Source organism: Pangasianodon hypophthalmus, chromosome 21 (genome assembly GCF_027358585.1).
Source record: "Pangasianodon hypophthalmus isolate fPanHyp1 chromosome 21, fPanHyp1.pri, whole genome shotgun sequence".
Lineage (NCBI taxonomy): Eukaryota > Metazoa > Chordata > Actinopteri > Siluriformes > Pangasiidae > Pangasianodon > Pangasianodon hypophthalmus.
Window position 1 is genome coordinate 11,847,653 of NC_069730.1, and position 21,269 is coordinate 11,868,921.

Here is a 21,269-nt window from a genome sequence, read left to right on the forward strand (position 1 = left end):
GTATATGGCAAAATAGAGGCATAGCTGTCTAAAATAAAACACTGAAACATTACCTGCATATGTTGCTGGAACCGCAGATAGTTGGCAAGTGAGAGAATAGGTTTTTGCTCTATAAACTGTGCCTTTTGGAGCAGAAATATCTATCATTTAAAAAAATTATTTACTAGAACAAAATGAGACATAAATTATCATTCCTTTAACTAAACCTATGTTTCTTTTGTCATGTTTACTTTCAATGCAGAGAGACTGTTGTGTGATCACTGGAGAGAATTTTACCCTACATGATTGGTTAGGTCTGGTGTAGCAATGCATCATTTTTCAGACAAGTAGGAGTATATGTTTTTGGTAACAAACTTAGTATTAATCGATGAGGAGCATTTTGGAACATTTTGTTTATGGGACAGCATGGTGGTGATTTGCTTCTTACCTGGAGGGATGGTCATATCAGGTGACATGGATGGGATCCAAATCTGCTCTATGCAGACTCTCCAGTGGTGTCCCACAAGGCTCAGTGCTTGCTCCTCTTCTGTTCTCCCTCTCTCAGTGATGTTATATCCTCACCTGGATTTTCATACCACTGCTATGTTGATGTCACTCAACTCATCCTTTCCTCTCCTTCCTCAGACACTCTGTTTCTTTTTGGATCTCAGCATGTCTGGCAGATATCTTGTTATGGAGCTCATCAGCTGAAAATAATCCCAGCAAGACTGAGCTTCTCACATCCTTCGAGATACATACATCCCCATGTCAAGATCTTGTGATCTCCCTGGGCACTTCTCAGATCTCACCAGGTGTCACTGTATGCATCTTGGGGTAGTCCTGGAAAACCAACTTTCATTCTCACCTCACATTGCTAACCTGACTCAGTCATGCAGGCTTTTCCTCTGGTCATTTCTATTCCCGGAGGCCACTCAAATGCTTTTTTCAGTCCCTTTCCATTTCAAGACTGGACTACTGCAACTCACTCCTGGCAAGTCTACCCTGCACACCATCTGACCCTGCAACTGATCCAGAATACAGCTGCATTACTTGTTTTAAGTTCTCCCACACCACCCCACTGCTACCCTCCCACGCCTCATATAAGGTCTCACAGCTCCAGAGTCCCAAGTTTCATCCTGAATTTAGGTCATTGTCTGTGTGTTCTCCCGACATCATGCCAGTAGGTTGACTGGCTAAGATAAATTCTCCCTAGGTGTATATGAATGTTGTGTGCTTAGTGTCCTGCGATAGACTGGGGTCCCATGAAGGGTGTGTTCCCACTTCATACCTAACGTTCCCACGATAGGCACTGACTCCACTGTGAGACTAACAAGGATAAAGCGGTTACTGAAAGTAAGTGAGTAATGTATGATTCATTATATGCTATATAATTACACACAGTGTAAAATTTATGGCTCAGTCAACTTTCCAATAATGGTGCAATAGTTAGGTGAACTATAACAAAAATAGCTAGTACGACATGAATTATATTATTGAATCACTGGTTTTATTTATTCTATTTCTATTTCATCCAGCATTATAGGGTTGTCACCACAACTTACAGTAAATGGTTCACTGAACTTTAATTAAGCCAACTTTTAAAATTTTTAGTTGCAATGGTTCACTAGAAAATTTTAAGCTGGAGAGGCTTGAATTTTTTTTATAGTGTAGTTTTGCTAACTAGTCCTAATCCTTTGCTAATTCTTGCAAAATTGGTGGAAAAATACTCAAAAGATAGTGTTCTTCAAGAATAGCCAAATACATCTTGACATTTTAAAAAAACATTATAGGAGCCATATGCCAATCAATCCACCTGGGGTGGACTTTATCTAAAAGCTGTAATTCATGAACACCTTAGTGGATTCCAGTGAAACTCAAACAGTCATTACCCTGAGGAGCTCAGTAACTACACTATCAATTTCTAACCTGCAGCTCGGCTGTTCATATCTTGTAAGCTGTTTGTGCTGGTAGGCCCACATGGAGTTGAATGATGGACAGTGACTATATTGTTTGGGACCAAAGCATCTTTAACAAGCATTTACAGAGACATAACTGAAGCATAATGCCACCGCATGGACGCAGCAGGCAGTGAAGTGAACAGCAGACACATCTGAAGAGCCCTAGGAAGAAGAGAGAGAGTGGAGGTGGAGACAGTGCTGACAGCCCACCCTCGAAGCATTCTGATGAACAGAGTGTAATGTAGGAGTATGGCTCAGCAGCGGCAAATGCACTGCAGGTTGATAATAAGGCTGTCTTAATTAAATTTCCACTCGACACAGCTGATCAAATGCCAAACCCAATTCGTGTGACTGGGCTATCCCTCAATGTATAAACTTCATTAAAGAGCCCTTATGCACACGCAAAAGCACATTGAAACTATGACCTAAGAAGAGGGCATACATACTGACTTCAATGGCAGATGCAGAAGAAGAATGCCTCCGGTACTGACAGTGATGGGCTCACTATTGGTACAGGCTGATGAAGCTTCGCTCGTAAGTGCAGCATGCAGCTGAATATAATACTAGCTGACGTGCTAGTTGGCAAAGCATATGATGCTATGGTGAATGTGGGTTGTATTCCTGGCACAGGGCTCAAACGCCATTCCTGGAAGCCTGGTATAAATATTCTGCATGAACGGCTGCTAAAACCTGGACAGGTCTTTGGCGCACAGACACAAACCTTCTGCCTGAGACACAAACTGGACATTTTGATGCAGCAGGCTACCTTTATTTGCCTTTGTCTGCCGTCAGCAAAGCTGAAATTCTTGAGTATGTTCAATGACTTGAGTTAATTGAGTCTCCAGTTAAATGATTTGTTTGGTTGCACAATTTGCCTAAATGTGCAGCCTGATCATCCAGCACAGCAATACTACTGCACACATTTAAATGTTCACTTACCAAGCATATGTTTCTGCCCCACAAAAGCACAAAGCACACAAAACAAAACACAAAATATTAAGTAAAGTGCAGCCCCTACTACAGAAACAGCCAATAGAGACTCTTTGGATGGATTCTTTTCAATATATTTTAATCCATTAGAAAAAAAAATTGCTTAGAGTTCCTGCAACACCAGGATCTGTGTGTACTCCTTTATCTGGACAATTGGCTGTGAGATGGACAGTCCCAGCAGCAGCGCTTGAGCCAGACAAATGTCCTGATCATTTGTCAATCATGTCAGTAATAAAAAGAGTCACTTGACTCTTACACAGACTGTTCTGCAAGAATTCTTGATAGAAGACAATGGTGTCTTACAGACATGGCAGAGAAAAATGCTTTGTCCAGGCTGCATTGTAGCATGATTGGACAAATTTATAGTTGTATGATCTTCCACTGATTCTTCTGCTGTAGATGGCAGTGCAGCATATCTAATGGACTGTGTATTCTGTGTGTTGATAGCCCCATTCTTGCCAAACAGATGAACAGGCCACTGTGGCACCGCAGACCACACATCTTCAGATGATGAGAATGGCCCTGGGAGTGACCCCATATACTAGCATATTCGAAATGGTCAGACCATATGCACCAGTTGTATGAAGGCAAGTGGTAATTGTCCTCACTAAAGTGTGAAACACTGGGCATAAACCCCTTATTTGCACAATGAATTATATTTTTGAGTCAGCTAGAAGCATCTCTTTTCGGGTCTACCCTACAAGTGAAGTGGCAGCATTGTCTTCATAACAGGGACAGATTGACAATTTGCCCCTGGGAGTGGATAAACTAGTCAAAATCTTTCTTATAAACATGGAATTTCACTAACCTTCACACAACTCAATGGATCCATAGTGATGCTTCAACTTGGTGTTAAGCAGTTCATGCAACTTGCCATACAAATCAATGAAAGAGCAGTGTTAGAACTTTCAATGATTCTCATCCTTAAGTCATTCATATCCTCAGTATGAAGCAGTATAAACATGCTGAATTTCATCTTCAATAAAGTATGTTATCAGCACTATTTATGAGTACTGTCTGTTAGAGTCTGGAGAGGTGCTCATACAAGATGTTTTATGTCCTCATTCATAGAACCATGGGTACATGCGTAACCTTCCAACAGTCAAACAATTCCCAACGAAAGTTGTTGAATTGATTTTTTGATGGTCAGAAGTGCAAAATAAAAAGCCAAAAACTTTAGATCATGAATGTTTTTTTTTGTTTTACAGATTATCCTAAACCTTAAAATGCTTTATCATTTTATCAAGTTTCTCCAACTTCACTCATTTACAATTGTTGTGACAATGGAAAATTCACTTTTCTTGGATTTTAACCTTTCATCTTTGTTTGTTCTGTAGTGTTGGCTGCACTTTTTTAAAGATCTTGTAACATATTTTAAGAGTTAGCCCAAGTCACACCTACCTCTGAATAAGAGTAGCCTGCTAATACCTATATTAAGCACATACAGTGCATTCATAATATCAGTCTTAAGATTCTAATTTTGTTAACATTATTATTTGATTCTAAGTGATGAGTTTGCAAGGTTGGATGATGGAAGACTCAATTATCTGTTCTGTAAGATTAAAGAGTTTTCTCCTTAACACCTCTTGAATGTCAGTTGCAAACTGAGATAAGAACAAGAATAGTTGTTTATTGTCTTTCATTCAATCATTTATGCATCTAACAACTATTTGAGTATAATGAGTATAAATGTATTTTGTAAGAATGGTGTTCAGGTCCAGAGACTAGAATCTGTGAACCTTACTTGACAAAACTTTACTTTATCATGTAAGGTATGCTGTTGTTTATAGTATTCACTCTGATCTGGAACAGAGTACATAGTTGTGGCGGCGGGGGTGTAGTTGAGTACCACTTAATGAATGGCGAAGTCTTGGAGTAGTCACAATAGTACATAGTATTCATATGTGAAAAATAACTTCATAAAAATAGCACAGAGATACAACGAAAGTAATCAAGATGTGATTAGTAGTACAACAGTGAGTGTTATTATATATCATGCTTGTTCTTACAGATTTGTGTCAAATTTTTGGCTCATTTAGATGCTCATTTTGCTTAGAATATTGCAAAATATAGGACAGACACACAGATCTTTACACAGTGCCTCTATAACTCTTGAAGCACTACTACTCTCCTGAAGAACTATTATTCAATGTACCACTCTAGGGTTCTACCTTAAATGGTCCTGGATTTCAAGATGTAATTATTTACTATGTTATAACATATTTAGAGGCTGTAAGTACATTAGATTGGTGTACTCTTTGATTTCTCAATTGCATTGGAAATATGTTAATAGCTAAATTAATTTATATATTAATTTAAAACCGTATTGGCCTTGATGAATTCAAGGTTCAGTATAACCTAGAAATCTTGCAGGTGAATTAAAACACAGAAAAATATATGAAGTATACAGATATTAGGCAGGTCTGTGAAACAAAAACAGAAGCCCAAGACACCTTTCAGAATTTCTAAAGAATTTTATATTACTAGAAAATTTATATGCATTTAAATGTTTAATGTCATCAGGAATACACTATGTGGTCAAAAGTTTGTGGACACCTGACCATCACACATATATGAGCTTTGTGAACATTCCATTCCAGATTTAGTCCCCACTCTTCTGGGAAGGCTTTCCACTAGAGTTTGGAGCATGCTGTGGGGATTTGCCCATTCAGCCACAAGAGCATTAGTGAGATCAGGCACTGATATCGGGCAAGGAGGCCTGGGGTGCAGTTGGCATTCCAAATCCCAAAGGTGTTCAGTGGCCTTGAGGTCAGGGCTCTGTGCAGGCCACTTAAGTTCTTTCACTCTAACGTTGGCAAACCATGTCTTTGTGGATATTGCTTTGTGCACAGGGTATTATCATGTTGGAACGAGTTTGAGCTAGGCCCCTTAGTTCCATTGAAGGGAAATGTTAATACTACAGCATACAAAGACATTCTAAAGAATTGTGTGCATTGAGGCAACAGTTTATGGAAGGCCCACATATTGGTGTGATGGTCAGGTATCCAAAAACCTTTGGCCATATAATGAATGAAGACATGAGGTCAAGTGGCTATTAATCACCAGGATCAATCTATCATAAAAATAATTTTGACATTTATTGTTTGATCAATACTTGAGTCAGACTTGAGGCTAATAAGCTGTAGAATGGCTTAGGCTCAGGAACAGATTTTTTCAGAACAACTCAAGCTGAATGAAATTTAATTAACCAATAGAACAAGGGAAGGAGTGTATTATTGTGAATAATTGGAAGCAAGCACAAGCCCATGGTGAGTTCACAGTGACGTTCATGTGTATGCTGCTCTCTGCAGGTGACTCCAAACTACTGCAGCACAATTGGGTTGGTTGTAGTTAAAAAAGATTTTTATTATACTGGAGAACAGTGTTGGGTGTATGTTTACTGTAATTAAATTACTTTTCCCCTGTAAAAAGTAAAGTAAGGGATTACTCTTCATTTTTAAGTAACTACAGTTACTTATGATGCACTTGCACTAACTGTATAGACTTTCTCATTACTTAATTTTTTTGACAAATCATCATGACAAGAACATCACGGTAAAGTAAGTAATATGTAAGTAATATTCTCAGGGGAAAAATACACTATTGGCCTCTCTCCGAAGCATATGTAACCTACTGAACCACCTGACACAGCAACATAGACAAACACTTTTGAGTGATCCATGTACAGTGACTGATGAAACTGAGGCAAGCCCTGTTAAGCAGACGAAACTTGATTTTACATCAGCAGTACAGAAAGTGTCTGAAGGTGAGCTTAGAAAACTGATTGCAGGGTACATATACACTTGTATGTAGTATATATATATATATATATATATATATATATATATATATATATATATATATATATATATATTATATACACAGTACTGTGCAAAGGTCTTAGGCACATGCAAAGAAATGCTGTAGAGCAAAGATGCCTTCAAAAATAATGAAACTAAATGTTTCTACATTAAAAAAATATACTATAAAGAGCAGTAAACAGTAATAAATGAAACAAGGTCAATATTTGGTGTGATGATCCTTTGCTTTTAAAGAAATAGTAGTCTCAGGACTCACAGTTTTATAAGGAAATGAGCTGTAAGTTTTACTGAGCATCTTGCAGAACCAGCCACAGCTCTTCTGGAGACTTTGACTGTCGCACTTGCTTCTTATTTTTGCAGTAAAACCCAGCAGCCTTCATTATGTTTTTTTTGTCTGAAAAGTATCTCTTATGTAATATGCTGCTTTCTTTACTGACATACAAACATTTTCATTTAATTTTGTGCTGGAAAACTAATGTTTGGAATTCTGTACTGAGATTCTTATAATTTTTGTACTAAATCAATAATGTAGAAGTCATAAAATAAAAATCTATAACAAAGTTTGTACTAAAAAAACTAGGGTGCCTAAGACTTTTGCACAGTACTGTATATATATATATATATATATATATATATATATATATATATATATATATATATATATATATATATATATATGTACAGTTATATACATATACTGTTGTGTCTGTTTTCTTTGGCCCTTTGTTTTAGCATAATGAAATGTCTGGCATTTACAGAGACAGGTGTTTACCCTGGATTACTCATATTTCCTTCTGTAGAGTAGAATTTTGTGTTTTGTCTGGTCGGCAGCAATGTATTCAGATGCATCAGATATCCGAGTGCTCATGTTCTGTCTCTTGACATACTTCCTCATTTTTTGATGAAATACCTGAGTATGAGAAATATAAATATGAGAAAGTGAGCTTAGGACAGGTATGTTTCACAGGTAACAAAGGATAACTGTGGCAGCGGGGACGTGGTCGATCGTCAGCTGAGGATGGAGAGGAGGCTGCTGTGATGATTCTCACCTGTGCCTTGTTACTGATAGGCTACTTTTGTGTGTTTGTCTGTGCTTTCAGTGACTGCCATAACCAGAGAGAGAGAGAGAGAGAGAGAGAGAGAGAGAGAGAGAGCGCAGTGAAAAATAAACGTGAGTCCTTTAGAATACTTTAGAATTAGACCACTAGTCAGAATGTTTAACATAGAACAGATAATGAGTCCATAATTATTTGAAACAAAACAATAAGTACAAACAGGGTTTCTCATGGTTCTGGACGATCCTGCGTATTGGGATTTGTAAGGCAGTGGATCTGGCGTTTAGAATCAAGCACATTAAATTAATAATCATAATGACAATAATTCATATGATAATTCAACTTCTATATTGACTAAACAGGCTTGACTTATGATGGACAAAATGAATACTTTGTCGAAACATTTGTGATTTTTTTTCCATGTAAATATAAAGTCAGACTTCACCTGATGCCTAGTTCTCTGTATAAGTAAGAGTGAGTGTGCAAACATTTCTTCATGATTAGAATGCACATACTGTGTTTTGGGGAAGGATTCACTTCCCCCTGACAGCATGAGCAGCAGTTCATTGGCTTCACGTGTCTCAGAGGAAGGACATGTCTGCTCTCACCCTCCCTGGCTGGTAGCTACTTATGTGAGAGAGGAGAGCTGGCTATTGGGTGGGAATTGGGGAATTGGGAACTCCCTGAGACGATATGAGAAAGAAACCTTGAGAGGAACCAGACTCAAAAGGGAACCCATCCTCATCTGGGTGACAACGAACAGTGCAATTATAAATATCTTCCTTCTATAACTGTGTACTACATGGTCAACAAGTGCAATTTCAGTTCTTACGCACAAATTTCAAACTTTTTCTAAACACGCTGTGATAAACAAGACCTCAGAGCCAGAAAATTTCCTCCCTTGTGTGTTAGAGGGCAGCTGTTGAATGTCAGGTCAAAAGAGTGCAAGAGGAAGAGAAGGCAGGAGGACTGGAGCTTGTCAGAGGGGAGGGTGAGCACTGGGCGTGATGTGGGAATATACCCTGGATGGAACACCAGTCCATTGCAGGACAGAAAGCAGAAATATATTTGCAGAAAACTCTGTAAGTATCTCCAATTGACAATCAGAGATCATTCAGATTCTAAATTGCTCCTAGGTTTGAATGAGCATAATCACAAATAAGCATATATTAACATATTATCTGATGATTTTATAGTAATGAATTAATACACACACTAATCCTTCAGGCACATCAGGAAATAATGAAGTGTATACTGTATAGTAACAGTCTCTTAGTTATACATGAACATCCATTAATGAAGGTAATATTAAAGTTAAGTAATATGAAAAACTTCTCATATTGCTTGATCTTATAGCATCTAACTTGGTAAACCTGCATTCTTTTCCAAACACACCTTTAATAATGTAAATAATGCTCTTGAACACATATAATATGCACAAATTTATATAGTGACAAATTGGTAAATATATTGCACAGTATTGTGCAATATGACTATACAGTATATTTCTGTTAAGTAAGGGGTAGCACACTAAGACAATCAAAGGCCAAAACAGCAATGTCTCAGTAAGGATGCACATTTGCTAAGTAGCATTTGGACCATAATAAAATCAATATTAAACTGATTTTTATATCGAGAGCATTTACAATAAACACTGCCTGCAGAGGGCAAACGGCATTATCAAAGACGCCTCTCCCCCGACTATTTACCCTCCTCCAAACTGGAAGGTGCTACTGGTGCCTTAGTGCCTGCACAAACAGACTGAAAAATAGCTTCTTCCCTGTGGCTGTTTCCACACTGAACAGCTGATCACACTGTACACTGTAATATCTGTTTTCAGTTACTTACTTCACTGTTTATTCACCTTGCTTCTTTGCACTAAATAAATTATAATGCGGTTTTTGCACTACTGTACTTACATACATGCATATATGTGTGTGCATATATATATAATATGTATGCATGTATATATTCATTTGTATATCCTGTTCATATTCCTGTTATATTCTTAACATGTCTTCACCACTGTACACTGATTGTACATGCATATATAGATCACATTTATCCCTATTTATAATACCTACTGCACCTCCTGTACATAAGTCATCCATTCCCTGTACATATCATCCTCATAGCTATATATCCTTATTTGTAATTTATTGTAAATATGCCACTTATGCACTTCTGGTTAGATGCTAACTGCATTTCATTGGCTTTGTATATGTACTTCGAACAATGACAGTAAAGTTGAATCTAATCTAATTTTTGGTTGATGGCTAATCATGGGGTTGCAGTTCAACAGCCTTCAATTCAAGTAAAACAACACTGTAAAAAATAGTAAAAAAAAAAACGGTCAAATGACCGGCAGGAATGGCTGCCAAACAAAAACAGTAAAATTAAAGTAAAATATTCTAATTCAAATAAAGTGTAAAAACAATAAATTTACACATCTGAACATTGACTATCCAGTGGAACTTGCAGCTACACTGGAGTTCTTACAGATGTACATATTCAGTATGCGTTACACATTGCCTTGAGAGGTGGCAGAGTTTATGGTCGTTTAGACAGAATTATTAGCCCTGATTGTGAAGGGGGCTCTAAGGATGACAATGTCAGTTGTTTTATCTTAAACTTAAACTAATTAAACTTGATCTTATTTGTATATTTGGGTAATTTTCATCCTATGGGAGGCCATGAGCTGAATGTAATTTATTTTTGGTTTTAAACAGTATTTATTGTTTTTTTCTTCTACAAAGGTATTTCTTCATGTTCACACATAATTCAGATTTATTTCATTTACTCCTTTTTTCAATTTGAGTGATATGAGTGAGTCACAAAATGGGATATTTAATCATTCATTTATTTTCATAAATTTTCCTTTGATTTGAAGTCATGACAATTTGAAGTCAGGTGTCATACATTTTTTTTTACTCTGATTAAGGATTATACCACAACAATGCTCAGAGCTCAGAGACAAAATAATCCAAGTAATCCAACAGGACCCTTGTAAGAGTGAAATGTATTCCTCATTTCCACCCCAAAACCAATTTTTTTTTTCCGACTGTGTTTACAAACTGAGTTTGAGCTCTCAACACCCTCTAGTGGTCAGAAATCAGTGCAGCTTTAAGAAGACTTAACTTTGTATCTAAAGATGCTCTTTCCCTGGCTTTTTAAAGGCAAGATTAGTTATCACTCTGAATGTCGTATGTTTAAAGGAAAATTTTTTTCCAGCAGATGCAAGGGTGCTAAGCCTCATTTCCAAAACTGCCAATTTTGAGTGGAGAGAGTAAAGGGTAAGATCACTCCCTCACCAAATGAACACAATCATCAGTCAAACAATAAATCAATACATCAATCAGTACCAAACCAGCCCCTGTTTCCTGTGCTAGTTTTGGGAACAACAGCAAGCCAAGGTGCAGATTTGAATTCTGATTCTTGATTCTCGAGTTATTGTTTGTTAATTTTTTTGTCCTATTGTGATACTTTGCTTTGCACTGTCATCTGTGTCTTAACAGGTTAATGAAAAATGTTTGCTAAATTTGTACCCAGAATTACAGAAAGTACACATAAATATAAAACTAAAAAGATTTACCTTAAAATTACAAAGAAAAACGTTAAATTGTAAGTATGGACATAAAGATTTATATAATGAGCTACATATTTAATTACAGATAATTAGTATCATTTTACATAAATTTGTATGTAATTTAAGAATGCAATGTAATTTGTCATAATAGGCATAATACTTAAAATAACAGACATTACCTGTAAATTTACAGAGTTTTGTATACAATTAAAAAAAAAACAGAAAACTACTGTAAAATAGATACATACAAATACATACAAATATATTTCTACATTTATATGTACATATACTGTATTTTACTTCATAAACTCATAAACAATGTTCATAAACATTGTTGTCATTTCACCTTCAGGTAGGTTGTGCTAAATGTTAGATGAATTCATAACAGCAATGATAACATGGTGGTTCAGATATTGTTATAATTTGGTGGACTTGTTAGTTTGCAAGGTTTATATGATGGAGCACTCAGAAGTTAGTCTTTTTTGGTTGGATTTGTAATATCTTCACTGTGCAGTCTTTAAAAATTTCCTTTCTCAACTTCTCCTGCATTCCAGCAGCAAACTGAAATAAGAGAGGAAACTTATTAATTCCTTTATATGCACTCGTGCACGCATTGGATAGCTGACTTAAGGAGGATTTCGATTTTTTTGTCTCTGTCACTTTTTTGTCTTTTGATGCTAAAGTGTTACATGTGGTCTAGATTTCTTCCATCTCTGTCTACTGTGCTTTTAATATGTACAGAGTGTTATAGAGTGGTGACTTACTTTCTGCAGGCTCTCAAGTGTCACTGTTCCACCAGTTTTAGACTGTGAAAATGCCTGCAGAATCATTAGAGTTCTTCTCATATCTGTAAGTAAAAGAAAGCTCTTGGGTGAGGCTTTGTTGTATGAGAGCATGCAGTGAGGTGAGCTATTAATGGACAGTATCAATACCTCTTACAACTAAACTTAGCTGATTACTTCTTAATCAGTTAATACATTACTGTTTTATTGGGCAGAGCTTTTATTGATTGATTTTATTGATTTTATTGATTTATTTATTGATAAATAAATTGAGCTAGATGTGGTGTATGGTATGAAAACCATTTGACTTGATTTAAAGTAGGGTCCAAAGGCTCACTATCAAGAAAAAAAAGATTATTTCATCACATTTCATCAGCAAAAAATAATAATAAAATAAAGATATACACCATTTAAATTCAATGTTTTAAGTCACAAATACATTTAAAATCATGGTATGAAATATATCTGAATAACAAACCAAACAAACCAATTCCTAACTGCTCTCTTTGATGGCTACAACTTAGCCCTATTGCTCATGAACACTATTTTAATAATTTCAGGTATACACAGTTTATCCCGTTTTTTCATTGCAATTTTAGATATTGAAATTTTGTTTTGACCAACATGGATGTGTTTTTTTTGTAGAGTGATTACCTACTGTAGTTTTTGCTCTTGGTGCATTAAGTCAATGTGGAGTTCCATCATAGAAGCCTAATTTTCTATCATAAAATTGAAACTATTTTAATTGTTTAAAATTGTTGAGGGAAATATGATGTAAAACTTTATCTCAAACTAGTCTGAGAAGATACCAACATTATGGTTAATTAAGTAAATCAGTAAGTAAAATCAACAACAACAGTAATAATAATAATAATAATAATAATAATCATCATCATCATCATCATCATCATTAAGAAACAACATAAGAAACAAGAATAAGAGTAAATAAAAAAAAAAAAAAAGCCCAAATCACATTTGTTTAAAAAAAACCCCAAAAACGAGAATGAAAATAAATAAAGAGAATAAAGTAAATTAACAAAAGTAAGTAAATAAATAGAGTCTGATGCTACCTTTCTTCCCGGTTGTGCTGGTGCCTGATCTGGGTGTCTGATACGAAGTGTGATCTGTGTTCTCTGAATTGGGGGAGGATGTGAGACCAGGAGGGAGTGATTGAAGAGTCTGAGATTCTGTAGATTTTGGTTCTGGCTGAAAACTGTTTATGGTAGTCTCTGGAATTTGAATTAAAGAATTAATTGACTGTCATGTAATATTTTAAATAATATCTATCTATCTAAATAAATAAATATAATATAATTAGTAAAATATATAAATATATAAAATGTACTATTTACCATAGTTGGCTTTAGCAGGTATTGTAGTATTGTCTGTAGCAACATTCATTGCTGTACTCATTGTGGTTGTCGTTGTGGCTGTAATATTCAGAGTTCCTAAGAATGTAGTAGTAGCATGTTTAATTTCTTAAAAGAAATTATCATAAATTATTATAAAATATTTTAAAAAGGTTAAATTTTATTTGAAATGCATGAATCTTAATAAGTAATGCTGTAGGAGTAATGTGGATACTGGGGGCACAATGGTGCTAGTCATATCAGAAGGGGCTGGGGAGAGTGCTCTCCTGCAAAAACAGTGCAAAATATTTATTTACATGTCATTTCTCATGGCTTTCAACAGCACTATTTATTGGGTGTAAATGAGTGCATGAATATGTGTGTATGGTGTCCTGCAATGGACTTGCACCCAATCTTCCTGGGATAGGCTCCAAATGCACTGTGACCCTGATCTGGATAAAGCAGTTACTAAAAGTGCTGCTGGAAAAATTTCAAAGTAAAAACTACAAAACAGAGCAGTGAGCTCATAGTGTACTCATTGTGGTTGTAATATTCAGAGTTCCTAAGAATAGTTGTAGTAGTAGTAGCATATTTTCTTTTATACATACAGTACATGTATTGCAAATTAGAACTACCTTTGTTTTCTCCCTTTCAAGAAGTGCAAAATTACTGATAGAAAATTATGTGTAGGAACTATAATACTAGTCTACTAGCTTCTATACTATTATAACACTAGTCTATATAGTCTGTAATAGTATACTGTAATCATATAATACTAATCTATTAGCTTTTTAGAAAGTTTTCACACTGTTCTGAAGTCTAGCCAAATTGTAAGCTTTGTATTTACATTGTAGATGTTGAAAGTAATAGTATAATTTTTCAACCTAACTCTATCCATGACATCTGTATAGTACATGGGATTACCACAGACAATGACTGTGATGTGTTTCTTTACATAGGGACTAGAACCCAATTTGAAACATGGAGCCTAAGGGTAGTTTTTATACTCCAATAATAAGGACCTTAGGAAGTTGTTCAGATGTAATCCTGTTCAACTTTGTGACAGGGGACCTATACAATAAAATGTAAATGTACAGTCTTCCTAAGGTTTTGTGGTATTAATTCAAAAAACGAGCTTATAGAACTTTGATGGTTACAAATACATACATTCTTCTCTCTGAAAAAGGAGTCTAAAAGAATAAATAATGCACACATAAGCTATGTTGAAGCTCAGTGTGAACAGAAAAGGATGGGTTTGCAGGTAATCTCACCACTTTTGCAGGTTTGACTGTAGTCTGGACAGCAATCATTAAGCTGGTTGCAGAATTCATCACAGAAACAGCCTCTATTGCAGGTATTATTCACCCCCATGCAGCATAGTACTGTGGGTTCTGCGCATCCAGCTGTACGACACAACAATAATGAACAGAAATTAATTAATAAATTAATTATGAAAAAGGAGCAGAAATTTAAGGGCTTAGGAGTGATACGAGGCAGGGTCCATGTCTCTGCTACCAAAGTAACAGTGCGCAACCAGGAAATCCTAACCTAAGTAACAGCAAAACCTAATGCTAACAGCCACATTGTTTTATTCACCAAATAAAACACTGTGATGCCGCATGACTTGGGGATTTGCCTGGCTTGAAAGGAAGCAAATTATATTATTACCTATAAATTACACTACACATAAATTACACTTGACTGGCAAACAAGAAAACTTATTAACTTTGATGAATCCATTGTGCAAATGTAACATTTTTTTGTGATTACAGTGTAGTGCCATCACAGAGTAATATTGCTGCATTCCACCAAATGAAAGATGAATACCTTTACTGGCAAGTGCAATAAACATTGTTATAATGCCAACACCAAAAAGCAGAAAGCAGAATTTGAGAAATGTAGCTGTGAATTTGACGAAAACCATGTAATTAGTGCTAACTGACAATGAGGCATACATAGTGATTTATTACAGTGTTATGAATGTCAAATTAAAATTAAAAAATGTCAAATTGTCTAATTATTAGTTTACTTTGAGGGACTGAAAATAATTCATTCACCTGACATATGAACTTCTAACATATGTGAAATTGTACTTAAATACTGCATCATAGAAGTTTTGCATATAAACAGAGCACCTCCACTTGTGATAAAAGAACATGCAAATCAATGCTCCTATATAAAGTAAACACAGTTTCCAAAATTGGATTGGCATTGGATACTTCATAAACAATGTCTCAAGGGTTCATGAATGTCATGTTATTAAAGGCAAACTAATAGCTAAACAGAACAAAAAAATTAAGGATGACTACAGTCTAAATGACAAACATAGAATGATCATAGAAAATACTTTCATCTGAAGACAATGTCACATATAACATAAAAACATTAACATCACCTTGCAGGTTTTTACATAAGGCTTACATTAATCCCCAAAATGATAAAAGATTAATGCAATGATTATACAAATGTTATGAAGGCCCATGCAGGTGTCCTTCAAATAAAGGGCAAATCTATTCAGTCATCAGAGTAGCAAAGTAGTAAAATAGTTGAACACATGACAGGCATGTATCAGGATTAATGTCTCACAACATAAGAAGAGTTTTTAAATTGTCATCTGCTCCTATATCTATATTTGTGCATGTAAATGCCTTTAACTGTAGTGTAGTAAATCTGTAAATAAAGTGTAGCTTGTACAGTAAATCAGTAAATAATAGATTAGTGTGATATTGTTCAGGGCTGGAAAAAGTACTGAGTAATGGGTCAAATAATGTGTCAAAATCTTATTCAGTTGAAAGTGGATGTATCCAACCAAAAAGTGGCTATTTAATGTAGCTGAGTATTAAAAAGTAAAAGATGATAAAATTAAATAATGCAATTTTAAGTGAAAAGGTCTAACACTTATCAAAAACTCTAACAAGATAATTTTGATTTTAAAGCAACTACAATTGGTTTGCCTAATCATTCAGTCTCTGTTTGTTGGCAGCTATCATGAGAAGGTAACATCAGATGATGAACTGGTGCAATTCGTAATAGTTTTTTTTTTACACTCATTAACTTGATTCAATGCTTTAAACTTAAATGTTAATAAAACATGCTGAAGCCCATTCATGTGATGTATAGCATACAGTTAATCGGTGGGTGAGAGAAGAAGAGATGTTCGTGATTTGTACATTTTGTACTTTTGTGGTTTAAATAAAAATGTAAGGAGGAAAGTATGCTTTTTCATTGGAATTATAATTAAGTAAGACTACAATAAATCAATTTCAGTAACACTCAAGTAAAGTATAAAAGCCACAAAATAATACTTAAATTACAAAGTACATTATACAGTATAATTACAGTATACAATATATATATATATATATATATATATATATATACCTGATGCCTGGTTTTGTTGTTCTATGAACAAAAGCAGCAGGAGAATCTCAAAGAGAATTATTCTCATCCTCCTAAGCAGCAACCCAAAGCAAGTGTGTGTGTGTGCGTGCATGATGTACACAGCTCACAGCTCCCTCCTGTTCCCTGCCAGCTTGCTATGCTGGTTTTGCTGACATGATTTAATATTTTGAGGTATTATTATTCTTGGCACACGTCTCAATAAGGAGGTGCATAAGTAGTGTTTCCACCCTTGTAAATCAATTTGAACTTGATTAAATGTTTTTGTCTGATGGCTAATAATGGGGTTGTCTAACAACCTACATTCTAAGTAAAACAAAATACATACGAACATATTTCTATAATTATATTTAAATATATTAGACCTCATAAACTCACATTATGCTCATTTCACTTGGGTTGGTTGTGCTAAATGTTAGATGTGTTCATAACAGCAGTGATAAAATGCTGGTTCATACAGTATATTGTCATAATTTAATGTAGTTTGCAAGGTTTTTATGATGGAGCACTCAGAGGTCAGTCGATGTTGGTTAGATTTGTAATATCATCATCTTAAAATATTACATTTCTAATATCATCATATGAATATTTGTAATCATCATCTATGCACAGTTCCTTTCTTGACATCTCCTGCATTTCAGCAGCAAACTGAAATAAGAGTGGAAACACTTCTTAAATACTTTATATTCACTCATGATTTCATTTGATGCTGAAGTGTAAAATGTGGTCTAGGGTCCTTCCATTTGTGTCTACTGTACACTTGATCTGTTTTGTTACAAAGTGCTGACTCTCATTCTCCACTATTTTAGAATGTACACATGCCTGCAGAATATAATTTTTCTTAACTCTGTAAGTAAACAAAGCTCTTGGTTTAGGCGCTATTGAACTGGATCCCTGCTATTAATGGACAGTAACAATACCTCATACAGCTTTTTGGATTGATGGTTACTTCTTAATCATCTCAAGATTTAGGATGCTTAAGCCTGAAACAAACAAACAAATAGATAGCGCTATATAGATGTGGTGTCTGGTATGAAAAATGATTGACTGAAGATTCTAAATATACTGTAGGGTCCAGAGGTATACTATCAAGAAAAAAAAAATCATCACTATAACAGCACTAAACAAAAAATACAACAAATGCAACTCATTTAAGTCAATGCGATGTAACTTCATATGATAATACGTGCCAGACAAGGTGTGTGTGTGTATTTACAGAAAAGTTCTTGAAAGAAGAGTTCTTGTTTGACAGGTTCACTTGCATGCTGTTTTAGACAAAGGCATGGGAGTGTGTTGTATGTACTGTATAGTATACAGGAACAGTAACCGTAAGTTTGCTTGTCAATCATTCTATAATAATAAAACTCTTGGTTACAGCATTTTGTTACCACCTTGCAAAGGAAATGAGAGAAATTGCGGTTCTTCAGTGTGTACTGCTGCTATCCCCCGGGCTGATACCAGGAGGCCTTAATATTTGAAAAAAGAATACTTAAATCAATGTGGTGTTCAATTTTAGAAGATTATTTCTCAATTCAACCAAATATAATAGTTTAATTGTTGAATAAAATATGATGTTAAAAGCATGATCTCACATAAATAGGGGCATTTATGACACAACAGGTGCCATTGCTGCCTCACAGCTCCAAGTCGGTCAGTTTGATTCTGAGCTTGTGTTACTGTCTATGTGGAGTTCTGTATGTTCTCCCCATGTCTATAGTGACGAGTGATTATTTGAGTTACTGTATCTTTCCTAGTAGCTCTGACCAATCTGTCCATTTTCCTCTGACCTCTCTTATCAACAAGCTGTTTACACCCACAGAACTCTCACACACTCACTGTTTTTTTTTTTTTTTTTTTTTGCAGGATTCCGTGTAAACTCTAGAGACTGTTATACATAAAATTACCAGGAGATAATTTTAATTATTAGTTTCTGGAATACTCAAACCAGCCCATCTGGCACCAACAACCATGCCATGGCAATTTTTCCCCCATTCTGATGTTTGATGTGAACATTAACTGAAGCTCTTGACCTGTATCTGCATGATTAAATAATGCATGAATGTGCAAGTGTACAGGTGTTCCAAATAAAGTGGACAGTGAGAGTACATATTATCCAGAGGTAGCAGACAACCAGAGAACATAGAGGAAACACATGCAGACATGGAGATCATGCAAAACTCCACGGAGAGAACTTTGTGATTGAGAAATAATCTTCTAAAATTGAATACCACCTTGACTTAAGTATTCCTTTTTTTCAAATGTTAAGGCCTCCTTGTATCAGGAGGTTAGTGGATAGCAGCAGTACAGATAACCGCATGAATGTGCAAGGGCACAGGTTTAGTTTAGTTTAGTTTATTTATTTATAAAGCACATTTAAAAACAACTGAAGTTGAAACCAAAGTGCTATACAAGTAGTATAAAACAGATGTATACACAACAACATTTAACAATACAAAATACCAGAAGACAAATGGAAATTTTACCGCCTCCAAATGAATTAAAAGATAAAGAATAAAAGTGAGGTGTTCCTAATAAAGTGGACAGTGAGTATATGTCTGATAGTCTGGGGTGAGGCACATTTGCATAGTAGGAAAATTGAAAAACTGAGCTTATGATAGGCATATGACAGAGATAACTGTAGCACAATTTACAAAGGATAACTTTGAACTTACAAGATTCTATCAATCTCACAAAGCTTGATTGAAGAATAACTTTTTTCTTATATTACATATTATGTGGAAAAGAGAGTTTGTCCATAAAACAGATAGAGTCCATATTATTTCATACAAAACAATTACTACACACAAGGTTACAGATACAGTTCTGGAGACCCACTGCCTCACACAAGTTTATGCCACTCTCCTCACACCCGATCTAGTTTAGGGAAATTTTACAAAGTTGTTCATGAGTTGGATCAGAGGTGTTGGGGTTTGTAGGACAGATGGTCTGGAGAATCAAGCACATTAGGTTAATGATCAAAATGATAATTATTCATGTAACTTCTCTGTTGACTACACAGGCTAGACTATTGATAAATAAAATGATTACTTTGTCTAACCATTTGTGATTTTTTTTTCGTATAAAAAATAGTCCTTACCTGATGATTAAAATGCACATACTGTGGTTTGAAGAAGGATTCACTCCACCCAGCCAGCTTGCTATGCTGGTTCTACTACAAGTATGTCTGTCAGTCTATTTATTAGTAAAATGTCAATTACCATAACCCACCAAAAAAAAAAAAAAAGAAAAACTACGATCAAGGAAATGCCTTTGTTAGTAGTAAAACTCTTATGAATAAGCTAGTTTTATCATAGCCATAACATGCTTTATTTTTTTTTCTAGCAAAGAGGATGTGTGTTTGATTTTTACAGTACAAGAAGACAGAGAACAAAAAGATGTCAGGAAAGAGGGCAAATAGAAAGGGCAGGAGAGAGAGGACAGAATGGGTCTCAGTGTAATATGCTAGTTTGAGAGAAAACACCCTTAGTGTTTAATGTTAATTCAAATCTCTTATTTGGAATTTTTAAAATATTGTGTATTTGCTGTTAGAATTAGGGATGATGTATTGTACATGCATGCACACGTAGACACAAAAGTGACTCATATTACACAATGTTATTCTTCCTTTCTATTATCTTAGTTTGTTCCATTCCATAAAATGCATAACACCAGAGGCATATTATTTTTATATGAAACTAACAAAACTTATGAATTATGAAAACTGAAACAATAAAACAAAATGAATATTTACAACCCATACCTGCAAGCATTAAATGGGACAGTGTTACAATAATCTTCCCTGATTTTCCCTTTTCACAATGTTTCACAATACATCATTCAGTTAGTACATCGCCCCATTCCTCTAACATGCAGGCAATTACAATACCATATACCATTTTTATACCATTATTTTTATACCAATACCATTTTTTTAAACCGATATAATATGTGCTTTAAATCATGAAGTACATTACCCAAAATTCATTGCCATTTACTGGTGCGCTCTTGGCTCTACGCAGTAACAAACTGATCACTTTTATCGATCAAAAACAGAATGAAATGAAATTCAGATCAGCGTTGTTATTTAACAAACTTTTTTTTACTTATGACAATGAACAGAGAAAGTGAACTAATACTTGAGATGTTGAAAGTGACAAAGAATTTTATACGGCATATTTAACACGAATAAACTATTTAACGCATACACAGGATCAACAAAAATTTAGCCATCATACACTATATTGCCAAAAGTTTTGGGATGTCTGCCTTTACATGCACATGAACTTTAATGACATCCCATTCTTAATCCGTAGGGTTTAATATGGAGTTGCCCCACCCTTTGCAGCTATA